This window comes from Scyliorhinus torazame, chromosome 1, assembly GCF_047496885.1.
Source record: "Scyliorhinus torazame isolate Kashiwa2021f chromosome 1, sScyTor2.1, whole genome shotgun sequence".
Classification (NCBI taxonomy): Eukaryota; Metazoa; Chordata; class Chondrichthyes; order Carcharhiniformes; family Scyliorhinidae; genus Scyliorhinus; species Scyliorhinus torazame.
Genome location: NC_092707.1, coordinates 284,730,840 through 284,744,136, shown reverse-complemented (window position 1 = coordinate 284,744,136; position 13,297 = coordinate 284,730,840). Strand labels below are relative to the sequence as shown.

Genomic DNA, 13,297 nt, shown 5'->3' with positions numbered 1-13,297 from the left:
GACAATGGAGGAAGGAGGAGGGATGAGTGGAACTGTATCAGCATCAATGTTGTTCTCAGGGGGAGGGAAAGGTTGGTTGCCTTCTCAGTTCTGGGGGAGGGGGAAGGAATTTGAAGAGATTACATCTCAATGTTAGAGTGGGAGGAATGTTGGAGAAGACATTCTTTCACTGAAGGTTGGTAGAGTGCATTAGCCAAGGAAAGTATCTATGTTAATGTTAAAAGAATGATTTGCCTTTCTGTAACTCCTTTCTTGATCACAGGATGTTTCAGTTCATATTACAGTCAATGAAATACTTCTGAAGTTCAGCCGCTGTTGTAATGTAATGCAAGTCGTGCACAGCACGCGTCTGCAAACAGTGACCTGATAATGATCAAATAATCTATTATTGTGATGGAGAACCCCCTTGCTCTTCTTCAAAATAGTGTCCTGAGATCTTTTCTAACCTCCTGGGAGAGCAAATGGGGCAAAGCTTTAGCACCTTATATGAAAGACCAGAGGAGCAGTGGACATGTCAGCCTAGATTTCTGTTTTTAGGTGCTGGAGTGGAACTTGAATCCTCAACCTTCTAACTGGGAGATGACAATGCTATCAAGGGAACAATAACTTGTGTCTTTGAAAGTGGCAGAGTTGCTGTACAGTGAGGGAAGGTGAGGGAAGGTGAGTTCTGAGCTGCACCCAGCTTTGGGGAGATTTTGGAGTTCTCTCCAATGCTGGAGTGGGAGGAGGGGTCTGCATTACTTACTGAGTGGGAAGAGTGACCTGAGTTATTTTTCAGCGGGTAGAGGGGCAAGTGTCCTTTGTTAAATGCTCTATAATTTGAATGCCAGCATGTTATTGGTTCTGTGGTTATCATATGGGGTGGCTAAGGCACAGGCTTTCTCCAGAAATGTGGTTAAGAAGGCTCCCTTTTCCTTTTGTCAAACAACTATTTATTTTCTCTCAAGTCTCTGTTTCCATCTCACCAACTGTAAAGTTAAAAACCTTCCTGAGATTTTTGTAGAACTGCCAAGTTCCAAAAGACAGATGTTTTGCTTATTTCCTTTGTCTTTTTAGATCTATTTTTCATGTACATTTGACGGGGAACTTTGATTGATTATGTGAACCCCCAGTGACAGTGCAGGAAAGTCAGGCGTTTTGGTGGGACTCCAGTGGTTAAGACTGTTGGATGTTGCTTGTTCTCATTTCCCACTGTGACTTTTCCATTCTCCACCTTGTTACACATTGTTACATATATACCACTTCAAATAATTTATTGGTGAATGAATAGGACAAGACCAGGAGAATGTATTTTATGGAGCTAGTTGCTGTGATCTGGGATGTGCTGCCTCAAGGAATGGTGGAAGCAGACTCAATAGTAGCTTTCAAAAAGGAATTGGATAAATACTCGGAGGGAAAACGTTTGCGGGGATATGGGGAAAGGGGCTGGGACTAATTGAAAAGTTTGTCAAAGAGCAAACACCAGCACAATGGGATGAATGGCCGCCACTGCTATTTGAAAATGAAATGAAAATTGCTTATTGTCACAAGTAGGCATCAAATGAAGTTACTGTGAAAGGCCCCTAGTCGCCACATTCCGGCGCATGTTCGGGAAGGCTGTTATGGGAATTGAACCATGTTGCTGGCCTGCCTTGGTCTGCTTTCAAAGCCAGCGATTTAGCCCTGTGCTAAACAGCCCCTATTTCATTCTATGACTATGTAAGTAACAAGAGAACAAATCAATAAGATCTTTCAGAGTATTAACGAGTGACCCACTATTGATTAAGCACCCAGCTGTCCTCAACAAACATTTCAATGGTGCACATTGTGTGGCCGTGGCTCAAGAAGGCGGCTCACCATTTTAATAAGGATGTGGAGACTCCACACCAAATGAAATAGGAATAAAGTTTTATTTACGCAAACGATATATACACCACCACGATCCATAATGGGTTCCTTTCTGGTTGGTGCCTGACTGGCAGATCTGACATACAAAGGTTAATTGAGATACCCCACCCCTAGCTGGGGAGCTCGTACTGTAGCCACCTGAGTTGGCCACTTCCCGACTTAAAATGGAGAACCGCAAAGGCTGAAGGGAAATTCAGCCAACACAGGCAAAGACTAGCAAATACAGAAATCATGTATATTGGAACCTGCAAAACACCCAGACAGCATCGAAACCAGCAGCCATCTGCATTGTAATGTAGCAGCCATCTACATATTAATGAGCGATCCCCGGGAACAATTGAAACATTTTAAGGTAAACAGGGCCAAGCCAGACTCCTCGGCGCCAGCAGGAGCCAACACAAAAGAGGTTAACGGACACTTAAAGATGCCCAATGATCAGGGAACCGCTCCAGCATTGGAGAAATCGAACCAAGGGATTGGAACGAAGTCCAATCACTTGAAACCAGGTACGGGGTCCACCCCGAAGTGGGGGAAGCCCCTGGGGACTATAAAGCAAAGCCCCCAAGTTCAAATCGTCCTTCTTGACAGGGTCACTCAGCAACGCGAAGCAACCCCTGAGAGTAAACTGTCCAGCGGCCTCCAAACAAGTAAGTCTCAAGTCAACGCTCGCTACGAGATAGGCGCTCCTAGCTACCAGTCCATACCAGCTTTGAATTCCGCAGACTCAGGACCTGAACGAAAGGCCATTTGTTCCCCTGACCTGGTGGGCCAGTCCGAAGCTAAATATAGGCCTGTTAGCGATAGAAATAGCGTAGAAAGTAGAGTTTATGCATGAGTAGCGATTTACTGTGTATAATAAATGTGTATTGATTTGAATCTTACTAATTGGTATGTTGAGTTATTGATCATTACATGAACTTGAACCTCGTGGCGGTATCATAAAGAGACCTGGCGACTCTAGAGCAAAAGTTATAAAACAGAGCCAATTGAACCAACCAAAAGTTAACAACAGTACTCTGCAAGGACCACTGGGAAGATGGGCAATTAGAGATGGGCAATAAATGCTGGCTTAGATGAGCGCCGCCCACATCCTGTGAAAGAGTAATTGATAAACAGTGCCCTCCCACTGCTCTGGTGAATATTCAATCACTTCTGCTGTTTCTCATCTGGCTCACAACCATTTGAAAAGGCAGCAGGCTTTACAGTTGAACACAGTTCCGAAGACAAGCAATCAGTGCATGGTGATGGTGAGTTGAGAAAGGAGTTACAGTGACATTAGGTGAGACAACGGGCTCACTTTTACTTCATGTCAGTGTTACAATGGTTTAAAATGAATTCAAAATCTCACCCAATATGACCCTCACAGTGCCACCTGGAGGCATACAGTGCAACTTTAATTCTAATAATCACAAAGTAGTATCAGATAACGTGATGGTAGTGTGTTGCATTTCACGCAGGGAGTCCATGTTGGCGTGCCACCATGCACATTATAATCTGCAGCTATGGAAAGTGAAGGTAGATGTTCCCACTTTCTTTCCATTGTGTGGCTGACCAGGAATCTCTCCTCCTTTTATCACCTGCCCTTGTTATATGTCAGAGAGACGTGCAGTTTGACACTCCACCTGTTTGGCCAACTGGTGAACGCACCATCCTTGACCATAAAGTCCTGGGGTGGGACTTGAACCCGGGGCGCCTGCCTTAAAGACCGGGATGCGATCCACTGCAGCACAAGAGCTCTGTCAATGTGAGATGATGAACTACTGCAAAAAAACACAAGTGGGGCTTCACAACTATTGCTCAACAAGGACTAAGTATGGAGTAGGAGTGAGGTTATAGGAGCTTAATGCAGTCTGACAGTATCATTGAGCATCTAACATTTGTGACCATAAATTCCCATTCAAATTCTCCTGATCCTGACAAAATTAGCATATCATCATGAAACATCAGCATTCTCCATACTGTTGTTGTCATTGCACTGTCTATAGTGTCTGCACAATTATATGTACAGTACCATTTTATTTATTGTCTCTCGTTGGCAGCACCACACTCACCCTAGGTCAGGGTCATGTGTCTTCTAACATCACTGTGTAGGCAATACTGTACTCAGTCCCATATTAACTCTGCTGTGCCAGACCCATACACTACAGGCCTCACCCTCCTCAACATTGCCTTGCTCTGTATCCCAGTCACCACCTGCTCCATTTTCCTTTACCTTCTCCAGCTCCAGACAATGATTTTCCTATTCCAATGTCCTCCGCTCTTCTCAGCTCTGCTCTTCTCCCTGTCTGCAAGTTGAAACAAAGTGTTAGGACAACAAAGGTAACTTCAAGGGATTTATATTTGTATTGGGAAACATTAGAAATAAGTCTGCTGTTTTAAGTGTGTTTAATTTAATGTTTCTGTGCCTTCTATAATTAGATTCATGCTGGACAAAGTTGTTTGTACATGTGAGGGTTGGTTTCAATTCCAACTGTGATTCTATTGTGCTTAGAGAGGGTTACTGCGTGAAGAATAAATAGTAGTAGCAGGGATTGTTTATCAACTGGAAGCCCTTGTAAGGATATAAAATACTTCTAAGTTTTTGTTTTAGCTGGATATATTGCAGTTGGAGAAAGGACACTGGGGAGTGAACCTATCTCAACTCTGCCAGGAGAAGACAGACAAGACAAGGGAGGTGCAAAGTGCAAGCTTCCAAAAGAACAAGTTACAGTCCAGATAACCAGGGAATTTGGACACAAAAGAAAGTCAAAGATGTCTGGAGTTAAAAGAACAGAGACCAAGGTATTTAACAGAAGAACTCAAGGAAGAGTAGACAAAGTGTTCTGAGTTAAAGAGACAATGACAGTCATTAGATTTAAAGTGGAACAGCAGACTTCAGAGGTAAATTAAACGCTTTATGCCGTTTTAACACAGTCTGGGAATCGAGAGTTAAAGAAATCCTGCACAGTTTGTACAGCAATAAAGACAAAGAAATTCTAAAGGGTTGGTGAAATATCCTGGACTGAAATCACTGTTAGAAATGGAGTGGAAGCTTTGTTTAAAGGAGTCATTTGTAAAACCTGGTCTGGATTTCAGAATGCAAACTGCTCATGGAAAACATTATTGCGAACAAAGATTTTAAAGCATGTGTTTTTGAGAGTCTTTTCTGCATCTTTCTCCAGCTTGCCGCAGCCTCCCCGGTGCAGTGTGTACATTCCTTTGAAAGCTCGCCAGGGACTTCTTTGGGGCTGTTTTTTCTCATGTGACAATCATCTGGGAGGATTCTGAGGAGAAATCCATAGACATTCACTTGAGGCTCAGAATGGAGAATGTATTTGGCCACAGCCATCTTGTGTATTTAAAGTGATGTTGTGACACTGAGGCCATTGTAGCATCAGATGTACTTTATAATCTGTGTGTATTTGTTAAGCTAAAGGGGGAGTAAAGGAACATTGTATAATAATTAACTTTTCAGGTTGAACAATTGTTTTTATTCTTGTTCAAACTAATTAGTAGTACTGTGACTCTGTTCCTCCATGTTTTATTGAAAAAACATTAAAGGTTACGGACTTTTGAGGCAGGATTCCATAGTGGGATCTCCCCATCCAGTTATAACATCAACTGGGATTGTAACTAAAGATTCACCCATTTGACAGTCTCTCAATGTGATTTACTGTGGTTGGGTAAAGGAAATAGAAAGTCCGAAACAGGCCCTGCCATTATGTTCCCCCAAGATTTTCGGACCTCAAAGCAAAGCCCCTAACCCTTACCCACTCCTTTCCTGCCTCTGATTTAATACCCATCCAAAGATCTCTGGTACTTTCGAACATTGCTACATCAGGACCCTGAAAATATCTCAAACCAGACTAATGAAAAAAAATTTAGTTCTTTTAACAAAAGTATTTAAATGTCATCAGTAAATATGATTTACATTTATTGGATTGAATATATGTGGTGGTTCAAGACAATACTAGAGAGACTTCCAGTATAACGGAGCAGGGGTTTATTGGTAACAAGTAACGGTAAACTATAGGGCTGCATGGCGGCGCAGTGCTTAGCACTGCGGTCTCAGGGCAGCACGGTGGCATAGTGGGTTAGCCCTGCTGCCTCACGGTGCCGAGGTCCCAGGTTCGATCCCGGCTCTGGGTCACTGTCCGTGTGGAGTTTGCACATTCTCCCCGTGTTTGCGTGGGTTTCGCCCCCACAACCCAAAGATGTGCAGGCTAGGTGGATTGGCCACGCTAAATTGCCCCTTAATTGGAAAAATATAATTGGTTACTCTAAATTTATAAGAAAAAAAACACTGCAGTCTTACAGTGCTGTGGACCCAGGTTTGATCCCAGCCCCGGGTCACTGTCTGTGTGGAGTTTGCACATTCTCCCCGTGTTTGAGCGGGTCTCACCCCACAACCCAAAGATGTGCAAGGTAGATGAATTGGCCATGCTAAATTGCCCCTTAATTGGAAAAAAAAAGAATTGGGTACTCTAAATTTATTTTTTAAAAAGATAAACTATACACGGGCTCAGAGTCACTAAACAGGACTTCATTCTCTGGCTTCCGGCTCCAGCACGGTAGGGCAGCACGGTAGCACAGTGGTTAGCACAATTGCTTCACAGCTCCAGGGTCCCAGGTTCGATTCCCGACTTGGGCCACTGTCTGTGCGGAGTCTGCACGTTCTCCCCGTGTGTGCGTGGGTTTCCTCCGGGTGCTCCGGTTTCCTCCCACAGTCCAAAGATGTGCAGGTTAGGTGGATTGGCCATGCTAAATTGCCCTTAGTGTCCAAAATTGCCCTTAGTGTTGGGTGGGGTTACTGGGTTATGGGGATAGGGTGGAGGTGTGCGGTTGGGTAGGGTGCTCTTTCCAAGAGCCGGTGCTGACTCGATGGGCTGAATGGCCTCCTTCTGCACTGTAAATTATATGAAATGAAATCACTCTGCTCAGAGCCCGTGCTTTTTCCCCATTGGTCGGTGTTCGTGTGCTCCCACGTGATAGGCCCCAAGGCAATCATGTGGACCATGAGGGTTCACCCCTTAAAAGGGCTGCCGTACCACAATATGCTTGAAGCAAATGAGGTGGTGTTGCCAATTAAATCTGTTTACTCTCCCCCAATGATCTCACAAATTAACAAACATACGACAGGAAATGATGCGCTTGTCGAAGGTGATTTATTTTTTCATGAACAATTGTTAGTTCCAAAAAGTGTCATCAGGACCGATCTGTGAATTTCCCAATTTTTATTTCACTTTTGGCGACAAGTTTAAAGGTGGCAGATAAATAAGAAAATTTTGTCGTAGATGAAAGCATCCACAATATGGTGCCAGTGTCAATCATTTGCATTTGATTGAGAACTGAGCATCAGGTGATCATCAATTCCCTTCCTCATGACTTACTGACACCTGCCAATCTTCGAGGTCAGTTGTTAAAATTGCAAAATCGGAGGCAAACGCATATGAATCCTTTGGAATGAGCAAACTTTCACACTGCTGTGGAAAATGTGAAACCTTGTATACAGTTTTAAGTTGGTAATGTTGGATAATAGCTTGCCTTTCCAATTTTCCCCAATACCTTACTTCACCTCTCAGCAAAACAACATTCACAGGCAGTTTGATTGATGTGGCACTGTTAGTCTGGAAAACTAGTATTCCATAAAATATGTAAGTATAGCTGCCTTGACAGTTGATTCTGGTTTATGTGATACTGTACAAAAGGGAAACATCAGAGAAATGAATTGTGCTAAAACCCCTTTACAATTAGCTGAATATTAACTGCTTCTAACTTCAAGAGAACAAATAGAGTTAAGTATTGGATCGATTTGTTTCTTTGTTTTCCCAGTTTCCTGTTTCTCAACAGAGAACAGAAACTTCATACAAAGATGGAATAATCAACTCGCTGAGCATGCATTGTAACTGTAATAATGTTCTACACTTCTTAACTAAAACTTTGGAAAAATTGTCAACCATCAAGCATTCAATTTCGATTGTTGTGATGAAATTAATTTGCAAATGTTCCGATGTTCAGCTGATTCATTGAATATATTTTTCGCTCCTGATTGTATTAATAGTTTAGATTGAAAAAAGTTTGAAATATCAAAGTAAGCTTTGTGAATTTGATGTAATTCATCTCACTGATACGGGTTGAAAAGGGAATGAGAAGGTGGTGGTGGGTGAGCTGCCTTCTTGAACCGCTGCAGTCCATGTGGTGCCGGTACACCCACAGTGCTGTTAGTGAGGGAGTTTCAGGATCTGAAGGAACAGCCGATATATTTCCAAATCAGGATGGTGTGTGACCTCGAGGGGAACTTGCAGGCGGTGGTGTCCCCATGTTCTTGTTCTTCTAGGTGGCAGAAGTCATAGTTTTGGAAGGTGCTTTCGAAGGAAGCTGGGTTAGTTTCTGCAGTGTATCTTGTAGATGGTAAACATGGCTGCCACTGTGCATTGATGGTGGAGGGAATTAAAGTTTAAGGTGGTGGACGGGGTGCCAATCAAGTGTGCTGCTTTATGCTGGTTGATGATGAGATTTTAAATGTTGTTGGAGCTGAACCCATCCCGGCAAATGGAGAGAGAGTATTCCATCATATTCCTGACTTTATCATAGGTTTTACAGTGCAGAAGGAGGCCATTCGGCCCATCGAGTCTGCACCGGCTCTTGGAAAGATCACCCTACCCAAGGTCCACACCTCCACCCTATCCCCATAACCCAATAACCCCACCTAATCCCCATAAATCAGTAACCCCACCCAACACTAAGGGCAATTTTGGACACTATGGATTGGATTGGATTGGATTTGTTTATTGTCACGTGTACCGAGGTACAGTGAAAAGTATTTTTCTGCGAGCAGCTCAACAGATCATTAAGTACATGAGAAGAAAAGGGAATAAAAGAAAATACATAATAGGGCAACACAACATATACAATGTAACTACATAAGCACTGGCATCGCATGAAGCATACAGGGTGTAGTGTGAATGAAGTCAGTCCATAAGAGGGTCATTTAGGAGTCTGGTGACAGTGGGGAAGAAGCTGTTTTTGAGTCTGTTCGTGCGTGTTCTCAGACTTCTGTATCTCCTGCCCGATGGAAGAAGTTGGAAGAATGAGTAATTTAGCATGGCCAATCCACCTAACCCGCACATCTTTGGACTATGGGGGGAAACCGGAGCACCCGGAGGAAACCCACGCACACACGGGGAGAATGTGCAGACTCCGCACAGACAGTGACCCAAGCCGGGCATCGAACCTGAAACTTTGCAGAGAGACTTCAGAGATTCGGGAGATGAATTACTTGCTGGAGAATACCTGGCCTCATACCAATACCTGCTGTTGCAGTCACCATATTTATGTTGCTGGTCCAGTGAAGTATCTGATCAATGGTGACTGCAAGATATTAATAGTGGGGGATTTCCCCAATGGTAATGCTATTAAATGCCATGTTGAGTTAGTTGGACTCTTTGTTGTTGGAGTTGGTCGATGATTGGCACTTACCTGCCGTAAATGTCAGCAACCCAAGTCTGAATGTCACCTATGTCTTGTTATGAGCAGGCATGGTCTGCTTCCTTATCTTCCTTAACACTCTGCATATTAGCCCCTTAAGACATTCATATGACACTCCTTCTTCCCCCATTTTATTGGAAAGCTTAAAATAAATGGGCTACTGCGTCCTTTTAAACAAAGGACAGGGGGAAACATATTTTACCAATGGGCTGAACATTTAAACTCAAGCATAAGATTTGAAACAGTGATTCCTAGTCTCAAAGTCTCATATTTTAAAGTTGCAGATAACTAAACATGTCGAAGATCTGTTATAATAAATTCCTGAAGTAGCTACATGATTGCTGCAGTTTAAAAACTAATCATACAATAATGTTTAAAATGATGTCACTCGTGACTATCAGCGTACTATAAATTAATGAAGTGATGAAGCAGTTTAAGAGCAGAAAAGATTTATAGAAATGCTTTTAGCTAATGCACAATTTAACATAAGAATATATTATCCTGTTGAGAAATTAATGAAAGATAATTTGTGCCTAGTTAAATGTGACAAGGTGAACATTTTCAGTGTCTTTACTGAATGGCATTTGTAAAACAATGTTCCAAGACTTTTTCATTTTTTGGTAAATATTAATAATATATGTAAGGTCAGGAGATTCAAGTTAATTTTATAACTCTTCTGGAAAACTGACTACGTAATATATGTTAAGCAATTATGAATTATGTAGTGCCTTTCAGCAAGTTGAAAATGACGGCGAGATTGTTCTGAAGTAATCGTATAAAGATGCAGAAACAGCACCCTAACCTGATGTCTCAGTATGAAAATGAACTCCATGGTGTGGCACTGTGCCATACAAACCAGGAAGATCCCAAATTTGTTGTGAGCAAGCCTGGACTTCACTCATCTAACTGGTCTCAGCCACTATGACAGTGGCTGTGTTAAAATTGGCTTCAGAAACCCTGCAACTTGGAGGCAAAACAATCTGATAAGGGTCAGGCACCTAATTACAGCTCAGTGACCTCTGCTGGAGGTAAGAAAGTAAGGACAGTGCATAAGACCTAGCTAGTAAAAGTTTGCATTGTTAAATAGGCTGACAATACCCACTGCAGGAACTCTCACACACAGATGGATCATTTGGTTGAGATATTGGAGGGCTTTGGTTGGTGCTGGGGCTGCACCCTGACGTGGATGAAGAGTAAGGTGATGGTGCCAGACATTAAAGGGTAAAACATTGAAAAAAAAGATGCAGAGGCAATGTTTAACAATCTCCATTGAAAACTGGTTTAAGTACAGTGTTGGGTGTCACGAACCTTGCACCATATCCTCCTCTCTTTGTGCGAGTTGTTTTATGGAGGGGGATGATATTATGGCACTTGTGTTTTTCCCAGCAGCGCACCATTCCCTGATGGTGAGATTCTATCTATCCACCACTTGCCAATGGCGTTTCCCATTGAAACCACCCCATGCCGCCGGGAACCCTGCAGGCATGCGTGCACTGCCAGTGGGAAAAGTGAATCGCAACGGCCGGAGAATTCTGGTCAATTCTGCATATATTTTGATCTTCATTGCACTGCCGCACAAATCTCCACAGAATCCCGATAGTGCAGAAGGAGGCCATTCAGCCCATCGAGGCTACACCAGCTTGAATTCTGAGACAACATTGTACAATAGACTTTCGGTGTTTTTTCAAGCTGTTACCTATCGCAGGTGCATCATTCTTCCCCATTTTTTTGGTCACTTATATTTGTCCACTTTACAAGTGTCAGGAACCTGCTGAACCTCGCCACGTGTGAGGTAATTGTGTTATTCTTTAGAGATAAAGAAACGATTATGCTTTTATGAAAGTAAGTTTGAGATATTTTTTAATTGTTGATGCATGTGCTGTGTTACAAACTGAAAATTGCACTTTTGAACACAGGTGTTTTTGATGCTGGGATTCCTGGAAGTGAACTTGTGGCCATACAGATCAGACGCCGAGAATGGTTAGTTGGGCTCAGCCCCAGGGAGTTGCAGAACTTAATACCTGTAGTCCAGTATGTATCAACACCCTCAGGAGCATGGGGAGAAAAATAACAATCAGCTCACAGGGGATGCCTGGAAAATAATAGTGGTTTGCTATTAAAATGGAAAATAGTTCATCCAGCAGTGCAGTCAACCCTTCCTTTTAATTGCCAAACAAGGTAAAGAAAATTTAGTTCTAGGTGAGAATTTAAGAGCTGAGTAAGAGAGTGTGGAACAACAGAAACCTGACTGAGAAAACCAAACTGCGATTCTACCAAGTGTGTGACCTCAGTGCACTCCTCTACGGTAATGAGACCTGGATATCAGGTACTCAGCAGGAGAAAAGGCTAAACAGTTTCCACCTTCACTGTCTCAGACTTTTCTTTGGCATTTCCTGGCAGGCTAAGGTCACCAACTCAGAGGCCCTGGAATGCGCTATTTCCATCTACGTACACCCATTGCAAAGCCAATGACATCTGCAGTGGCTCAGCCAAGTTCACCAGATTGTTGATGACCATATGTCCAAAGACATTGGATGGGAATCTCCCATTTTGAAACGAAGTCCTCCTGCCAGCAGGAAAACCCGAGTGGTTCCCACTGGCACAAGGAGCGTCTCCAAGGTGGGATTCCTTCAGATTTAGTGTGTTAAAATATTCATAGCAGGGAGCACGTCAGCCAGCCTGCACTTACCAATTTTGAGGTGCCGTTTTTTACAGGTACTCCAATCCCAGCGTCAAGAGACAAGCTCTCCTCACACCACCCCCCACCCCCCCCCCCCCACCCCCCACCCCCTGCCCACAACAAAAATGGTGACAGCCCCCTCGCCCTGGCTGAGGTCACCTCCAACCCCTCTACAAAGATTGGCATCCTCTCCCCCACCACAAATGTAATGGGTAACCCCCCACACAGCACAGGCATTTGGGTGACCTGACTCCCACAACCCCTCTCCTTAGTACCCCGCCTCCTTCCTAACTGCAGTGTTTATAAACATTCTTGTTTTGATTGACAACTGCAGGCAACTTCAAAAATGCTAAGTGCTTTTTCCTAACTGTGGTGTTAGGGTGTTTATAAACATTGGGTTAGGATCAATGTGGGGTACTTCAGATGCATTCAACCGTGAAGGGAAAGATAAATAAACAAAGATCTCTCCTGCTGTGTATAAACCATTAAGCTGTCAATCAAAGGCTAGTTAAAGGTACTGACCCATGAAATTGAATGAAAACAAAGCATTTCAAAGACTCTCAGGGGATTTCACAGCTTTTCAAAGGTTATGAGCATTCTAGGGAAGCTGCAATGTTAAAGGCATGGGGCTGAGTGAGCAATTGTGAGAAAAAGGAAAGCACTTGAAGCTTCCTTGCTTGTATCCTCAATGAACTGATGATCTGCTCATCCATTGTCAAGCAAAGCAGTTCAAACTGAGCAGGCCACATCAAAGTTTTCACAAGATACAGACAAGGATGATGATTTTTTATCAGAGAGTTGCCTAAAATCACCATGCCAAGAGTGATCTTCAGGTTTCCCAGGCCTAGAAGGGGCAGTCCAGCCACAGGACCCCCATCCTGGGGGAGAGTCCCAATATCAATCCCTTACCCAAATCCAAGCCCACCTAACCCAGGGACCCTTGGGGAACCCTCCTTCTGCAGCCTGGCAGTGACAGAGGAGCACATGGGCACTAAACTTACCTCCTTGACACCCCCTCGGGGCCCACCGTGCCATGTCTGCACCTGTCTAGACCTGCACCAGTTTCCCGCTGGTGGGGGGGTGGGGGGCTGGAGCATAGCGGGAGGGCTTAGCATCAAGGTTCAAACACGCTAATTATATGAAAATGAGGAGTTTTGCATAATTATAGCTTCCCACCCACTCTGCGCAGGAAGCTAATTTTGGCCAATGGGAGTGGTCCGGACATTCGCGACAGGCTGCCGCTTTTCATAATCCTGATGTTGG

The 13,297-nt window shown here is 43.6% G+C and overlaps 1 long non-coding RNA gene across 2 annotated transcripts in view; it reads right to left on the bottom strand.

The window, feature by feature from the left end:
* The window catches only part of LOC140421945 (uncharacterized), an 83,691-nt gene that overhangs the window by 29,707 nt on the left and 40,687 nt on the right, over positions 1 to 13,297 (bottom strand). For both annotated transcript variants that reach the window (XR_011947175.1, XR_011947176.1), the window contains exon 3: positions 4,100 to 4,172. This is a non-coding gene — a long non-coding RNA (uncharacterized lncRNA). The remainder of the gene's footprint in view (positions 1 to 4,099; positions 4,173 to 13,297) is intronic.